The sequence below is a fragment of the Mesoplodon densirostris genome, chromosome 11 (assembly GCF_025265405.1).
Source record: "Mesoplodon densirostris isolate mMesDen1 chromosome 11, mMesDen1 primary haplotype, whole genome shotgun sequence".
Classification (NCBI taxonomy): domain Eukaryota; kingdom Metazoa; phylum Chordata; class Mammalia; order Artiodactyla; family Ziphiidae; genus Mesoplodon; species Mesoplodon densirostris.
The window spans coordinates 46,080,978-46,088,351 of NC_082671.1; positions in this window are offsets into that span (position 1 = coordinate 46,080,978).

Here is a 7,374-nt window from a genome sequence, read left to right on the forward strand (position 1 = left end):
CTTATTTGTCATAGAGTTCAGAAATTAGTTTTATAATATCAATATTATGTTTACCGTTACTTTTTTTAAAGACTCAGTTTATTCACATAATGTTTACTGATCTAGGCAAAGTGTTAGGCAATGATGGGAAAACAGAAGTAAACAAGATCCTCACAGAATTGAGTCTAGTGGGGGACGCAATTAAACAATGAGATGCAATACAGTGGGGTAAGGGCTATGACTAGTGAAATCTGGGGTACTGGGTAGGGGATTAACGAAGGCTTCTTGGGGGAAGTAATATCTGTGCTGAGAACTGACCTATAAAATACATTCCATTCTATTCAGAGAGCACATCAGACTTTGAATAGTTTTCAGATTCCTCAGACAAACTGAATGAGGCTTTAATCTGTGCAGTCAAGCACTGTGGTAGGTAATTTTACATATAGTATATTAGTTTAATTCTCCCAATAAATCTATGAGGAAGTTGTTATCTCCATTTTACAGAGGAAGACACTGAGACCCAGGAAAGTTAAGTAGCTTCCCAAGGTCACATATCTATTAAGTGAGGGAGGAAGCATTCAAACCCAGGTCTTCTTTCCAGTATAGTATACACCTTTCCTTTGCAAATTAAAAGTACATCAATAAAAAGCAAACATTAGCATTAAAAATTCTATGGAATATGCTTTCATAAAATATTTATAGTTGCTTCTATCATATGTACATCCAAATGTATTCCATTTCAAATTGCACAGCATTTTGTAAATACCCTGCATAATTAAGTGCTGGACCGTGTAGTCCAGACTATGAGTGCAGGAATTCAGAAGAATGGGACATTACCGAGAATTATAATGAGCTGGAGAAACTTGTGCAGGGCTTGGATGGGCCTTGATGAATGATACAGAGGTCAGTGCATTCCAGACGTGGGAATCACAGGAGCAAAACTAAAGATAAACTGGGCACAATAGCGAGACAACATGGAAACACAGAGACTCAAGTGACTGGAATAGAGGTTGTATTGGAAAGAGGCCTCTTATGGTCCTCACAGGTGGGGGAAGAGTGAGGCCTCGATGTCAGTTTACCCTCATTTAAGTGGTCCTGGTAGCTGTGGCCCTAACCCCTCCCCTTTTCTAGGAAAAAATATATTCCAGCATTCCCAAGATCTCCCCTGTTCCACTATTATCATATCGTCACTTTGCGTATCAAGAAGTATAGTATAGGGCTTCCCTGGTGCCGCAGTGGTTGGGAGTCCGCCTTCCGATACAGGGGACGTGGGTTCAGGCCCCGGTCCGGGAAGATCCCACATGCCACGGAGCGGCTGGGCCCGTGAGCCATGGCCGCTGAGCCTGCGCGTCCGGAGCCTGTGCTTCGCAACAGGAGAGGCCTCAACAGTGAGAGGCTTGCGTAACGCAAAAAAGAAAATTAAAAAAAAAAAAAGAAGTATAGTATATTATTTTCCTAATGCTGGTCTGGGGCCTGTACCAACTGACAGACACACAATCTTTGTTCCATTAAAGTTTCCAGACTAATGGGGCTACAAACAGACAATTCAGAGAAAAGAATGGGGTAAACTTAGTCCAAAATAAGAGCATCATGATTCCCCTTAAATGTCAAAGTGCTTATAGGTACACCACAGAGGGGCCATGACAAATTTCTTTACATGGAAGAGAATACTAGACATGGGATGGTTCCAGGCTGGATGAGGTTACTTGTGCCCCCAGATCCCTGCTATTAATCCAGAACAGTCACCTGGAAAGAGGCTGACAGAAGGGGTACCTTTCCTCCAAAGGAACCCTGCCTCTCCTCTCTCTACCCCCCACAAATGAGCATTGAGTAGGAAGCTGACCAAAGGAAGAGGTAGGAGGTGCTGTGAGGGTCAGACAAGACCCAGCAGCCTGGACCCAAGCCAGCGGAAACCTCCATTGTCTGAGTTGCTTTCTCAACTTCCTGCCCCCCTCCCAACGTGCATACTCCATCTCAGGCCTCCGGCTCCATCACTGTGGTTCCCAGGTACCACAGACCAAGAGGACAACAGACCACCAAGTTTCTCCTAAAGTGAGAGGGAACATCATCAAGACCTGTCCTCAGTGGGAGGGGCAAAAGACATGACAGAGTGCAGGCCTTTGAGATCACGAGACGAGGCTGTTTCCAGATCTTAAAGGAGATCCAGGATACACTTATCTCTTTCAACCCCACTCCTTTCTTCTCATGCAGCTCACAGGAAGATCTGGCAAAAGTGAGCAACAGCTGGATGGGGGAAGAGGTGGATGGGGGTTGTGGCTATGTAGGTATCTGTGCCTCTAGGCATGTCATAGTGGTTTTATCTGTGGGAGAGAATATGGCAGACTGGGTGTGGCAGTGGGTGTGTCCTGAATGGGAGGAGGGTGACAACCCTCGCAGGCATTTCTCATCATTACTCAGTTAAGATCTCCAGCCTCCCTGTCCTACCAACCCTGACCCTGAGCCCATTTCATGACCCTGATGAGACCAGATTCCCCGTCCCAGCTGATTCCCATTCCCAACCACCGGCTTCCAGCTCCTTGGTCCCTCCCCCATCGCCACACTCACTCCTCTGGCAGGAGAGCTGGCTCTTGGCTGAGAACTGAGCTCAAAGCGGAAACGGGCAGTTGGGAGGTGTGATTTATGTCTCTGACTTCACCCCAGGCTGGAGCCCAAACATATGGACCCTCCCCTCAAGTGCCCCTTTGGCAAATTTCCTCCTCCTCCTCCTAGAAATCTTAGGCTCTTCTAGCTGGTCAGAGGTCATGCGGGCCAACCACCCCATGTCCACTACCACCCCCCTCTCTTTCATCCCCCTTCTCTACCACCACGACCACTACCCCTCCACCTCCCACAGACTGGTAATGGAGGAATGCATTGACTTTACAATCACCGTAGGAGGCGAGATTCCCCTATCAGCCCCAAACAATAGGGAAGTCCCTCTATATATCTAATTGCCTTCTCTCCTGCTGTTGGGCGTGTAGTGAGTGAAAACAAAGGGCAGCTAGCTCACTCAGAATTCTCCCTCGAGCTTCTCAAGCTCCTTTTGCAGATTTAAGGTAATCCCCAACCCTATGGGGGTGTTTCTATCGCTAAAGACTTCTAAGGAGCATTCTCCAAGATATCAGAGTGTCATTTTCCCCCTTCTACTCAGTAACATGTCATGTGACCTTGGTGCATATCTTCATCTCCCTATTTGTCAAGGGCTGGAAAGCACACCCCACCCTCCCTCCAGCTAAACCAATCTAGAAATCCAGAGCCAGCAAAGATCTTCCTGGGAAGTGAGAGTCCCCTAACTCCAGGGTCTCCCACCTTTACCAGTGAGAAAATCCTACTAGAAATCTAATTTCCCTTTTTCCGGCTTTTTCAGATCCCTCATCAACCAAATGTCCTTGTTAACTTTAGAAGGTTGTTAGGAAGATGAAATAGGGACATCGATTTGAAAGATATAAAATGCTGCCTCACAGGATTTTTTTTTTGAGGTTAAATGAGGTAATACATGTAAAATGCTTAGATGTGTACCTGGTACTTGGTAACTATTAGCTAATTTTTCCCATAACACCTCAAAAATTGAGGAGGGACCTGAGAGTTTGCCCTTCCTAGACATCTAGAGCTCATACTCTCATATAGCCTCCTCAGATGGGAAGCTCAGCTCTCTAGGTTTTAATTTCTGAAGGGACACAGTTGAGTGAATGAATGAGTCCATCCTCCATTCACTGTTCTGGGGTCTGGCCTTGCCTGGCCTGGCTTCCTTCCCATCACCCACTGCAGAGCCTTTCCCCCAGAGCCCTGAGCTCATCCTAGTTACCAAATGTTTGTTTAGTCCTAGCCCCACACAAGGACTCCAGCCTCCACGCTGGTTTTCCCCGCTGAGTTCCCGTAGAGGAATCTGAATGTGCTGGGGATGGAACCTCAGGGATCATCTAGTTCAATTCCTTTGGCTTATGAAAGACAAAATGGAGAGCCAGAAAAGGGGAGAGTCTTGCTTAAACTGGTACTTCCAAGTCAAATACCTGGATCCATCCCAGGGGGTTCCTGGCTGCTGTCAGGGCTAGAAGAATTCTCAGCCCTTTCTTCCTTTCTCCCCCTCAGTGGGGAGAATAAATCACTATTTTTAACTGCCCAGAACAGAAGCAAAGGCTGGGGAAGGGCTCAAGGAAGTCCCTGCACACACTCCCTGTGGCTTCTCCTTCATTCTCTCAGCTTGGCCCTAACTCTCATTTCTCACCCCTTCTTGCATTCCCCCACTCCCCCATCTCCTCCCTGCTCCCCAGTCACACTTATTTTTTTTTTTTTTTTTTTTTTTGGCGTTACGTGGGCCTCTCACTGTTGTGGCCTCTCCCGTTGTGGAGCACAGGCTCCAGACGCGCAGGCCCAGCGGCCATGGCTCACGGGCCCAGCCGCTCCGCGGCATGTGGGATCCTCCCGGACCGGGGCACGAACCCGTGTTCCCTGCATTGGCAGGCGGACTCTCAACCACTGCGCCACCAGGGAAGCCCCCCAGTCACACTTATTTAGCTTCTGTGCCAACCTGCATATCCTTTGCCTGTCACTTAACAATAGATTTTGGTTTTAGTTTTTTTTTTTTTTTTAATGCATCAGTGGCTCTCTGGGAGTATATAATCTGAATCCATGCAAACACCCAAGGGGCCATAGTAGGGCCCATGTGACTGGCAGCTTCTGTGAAGCATCACCATCCCACGAGCCACTTGGGCATTCTTTATGCCTCCGCCAGTGAGTCTCAAGTATTCCATAGGCAAAGCAAGTGGGTTGGTTTCTCCTAAAGAGAAGCCTGATTGCTTGGGTTTGAATCCCAGCTCTTCCACTTACTCTGGGCCAGTTACTTACCTCTCTGTTCCTCGGTGCCCTCACCTTACCAGATAGATCAACGGTACCTCCCTCAGAGCGGCAGTGCCAATTAAATGAGTTAATACGTGTAAAGCTCTTAGAATACATAGCATGTGTTATAATATGTATGATAATATTTATAATAGTATATATTATATGGTATGTATAATAATAGCTTATGCTATTATTATTATTGTAGGAAAGACAATAACTCCGCGAAGCTGTGCCCTCACCCCCGCCCCCATACATACCTGGGTCATGCGGCCCAGTTCCCCTTTCTTCCCGGGATCCCATTATCCTTCTCCAAACCTGCCCATCTGGCCCCTGTGCATTCTTACCCTTACCCAGCCCCCTTCTCTCCCCTGGGGCCCAAACCGGGGTGTTGGGGAGGGAAGGAGGAAAGGAGGGAAAACGTGGCCATTTTAGGGCAGAGGAGCTGTTCGAGGGGAGAGGGAGTTAGGGGAGTGGACCCGGAGTTCGAGGCTCCTTATTGGGAAAGGCCCCTGTCTGATTCTGTGAGACAGAGGCCAGGCCTGGGCACTCAGCCAAGTGCAAAGAGCGGGCCCCAGGCCCTCATCCTGGCCCCGAAGGCAGCACCGGTGAAGGGACTAGATGCTCGGTTGCTTTGGGCCCTTCTCCGCAGTCACAGCACCGTCCCCTGCGCCAACCCCACCCCTTCTGCCTAAACCTCCGTGGCCCTTAAGATGGCTGGACTCAGGAGTACCACCTCCGTGTGTGTGTGTGTGTGTGTGTGTGTGTGTGTGTGTGCGTGTGCGTGTGCGTGTGCGTGTGCTGGAAGCAGGGGGCTCCTGCTCTGGCTCTCTCTGGGACACTGCCCACCAGACACAACCCCTGCTACCTCCCCTCCACGTCCAACACCGGAGCTCCTCCTACAGGAATTCAGCCAGTTCTGGGGAGATGACTGCCGGTGAGGGGGGGCTCAAGGGTGAGTAACAGTTCCCGTGGGGATGGGGTGCCCATGACTAATCAATGGGAGAGTGAGGGAGGAAACTTACATTCCTTGACTTGTAGGGCAGTGGATGGAGGTGGGAGGTGGGGCAGGGGCAGACTGAGGCAAGGACAGCCAAGTAGGGAGACAGAGATGGAAGCCAGGCTGGGGTGGGGGTGGGGTGTCTCTCCAGCCCTGATCTCTCCACACCCCAGGCTGAAGGAGAGGCAGGCCCCAGGTAACCAAACACCTGGGCCCCGGCTTTGCTCAGAGAGCTTCCCACTTGCTGGCCAATGAGCCCCTCCCGCGATCGCTCAAGTCAGCTTACAGACCTTGAATGGGTTGAGGGAGGGGCTCACTGGCATCTCATTTGCATTCCTCAGCCCCCATTCCCACTCATCTAGGGGTCCCCATGCCCAGAAACCCAGCTTGGAAAAGCTCTACGGTGCCAGGTCGAGGGCTGCGCTAAGGGCATAAGAGCGGAAATGAGCTGGGAGCCAAGGTGCCGTGGGGAGGAAGGAAGCCAGTCTGCCGCCACAGAGGAGTCAGGAAAGAGAGGGAACAAACAGCCAAAGGCTTCCTGCCCACCCTCATCCCTGCCTCCCCCTCACACGCCCCACCAACCTCCTTCAGCATATCCCAGCATCTTGGGGCTGGGGAGAGGGAGAAGAGGGGTGCAGAGACCCACACTGGACACCCAGTGATGCTTCCAGCTCAGTAGCCTTCACGGCAGGGTGCCAGGGGCTACTCTCACAGCAGCCCCTGCACCCGCTGCTGGGTGATCATCCCCCACCCCCACCCCAGCCAGCTCGGAAACCCCTTGCCCCAGTTTCTTCCACTGGGGACGAGAGTGACCCAATCCTCTCTCTGTTCTCTGGCTTACTTTCTCTAGCCTTCCCGTTGTCTGTGGTTAAAAGAGAAGGCCTTGGGTTAGGGAAGGGATGGGGTGACCGGGAGGGCAGGCAGCTGTCTCACCTCCCACTGCACTGGGAATGGAGCAGGGTGGTCTCACACACGCACACACACACGCACGCACGCACACACGGGTTTTCACCTCAAATAAACATTCACATCACACAGCATCTTCCCAGTCTTGCCAGCGCAAAGGGTCAACATTCACGTGTAGGGATAAAGAAACCTGGGCCAACGTGGGCCCCAAATCTATCCTAGCTTTGGCTCTTCTCAAGGCCAGTTTCTCCTGTGCCCTTGCTCCGCCCCCAGGGCTTTCCCCGCTGAGCACAGCAGAGGTGGGTTGGGGGCACCTGAGGTTGCCCCATCCCCAAGCCCGCTTGTGAGACTCGGTCAGCACTGTCTGGGTTTCTGGAACCCAGCCCCCCTCCCTGAGGTGATCGCATGGAAAATGTCCAGCTGTGGTTGCTTGGAGAGATGAGCTCAGCCAGTCTGAGTGGGGCTGGGGGCCTGGACTCAGCGTCAGACTTTCCACCTCAGACGTTTCCCCTCCCCCCACCCGCAAATACCACCCCAGGGACTCTGCAGCAGGAAGGGGGCCAAAGGGACTTCTGATACACATTCTCAGCCCTGCGCTGGTTTGGAGAAGGAGGGGGGACCACTGAGCGCAGACTAGACCAGACCTGGATGCA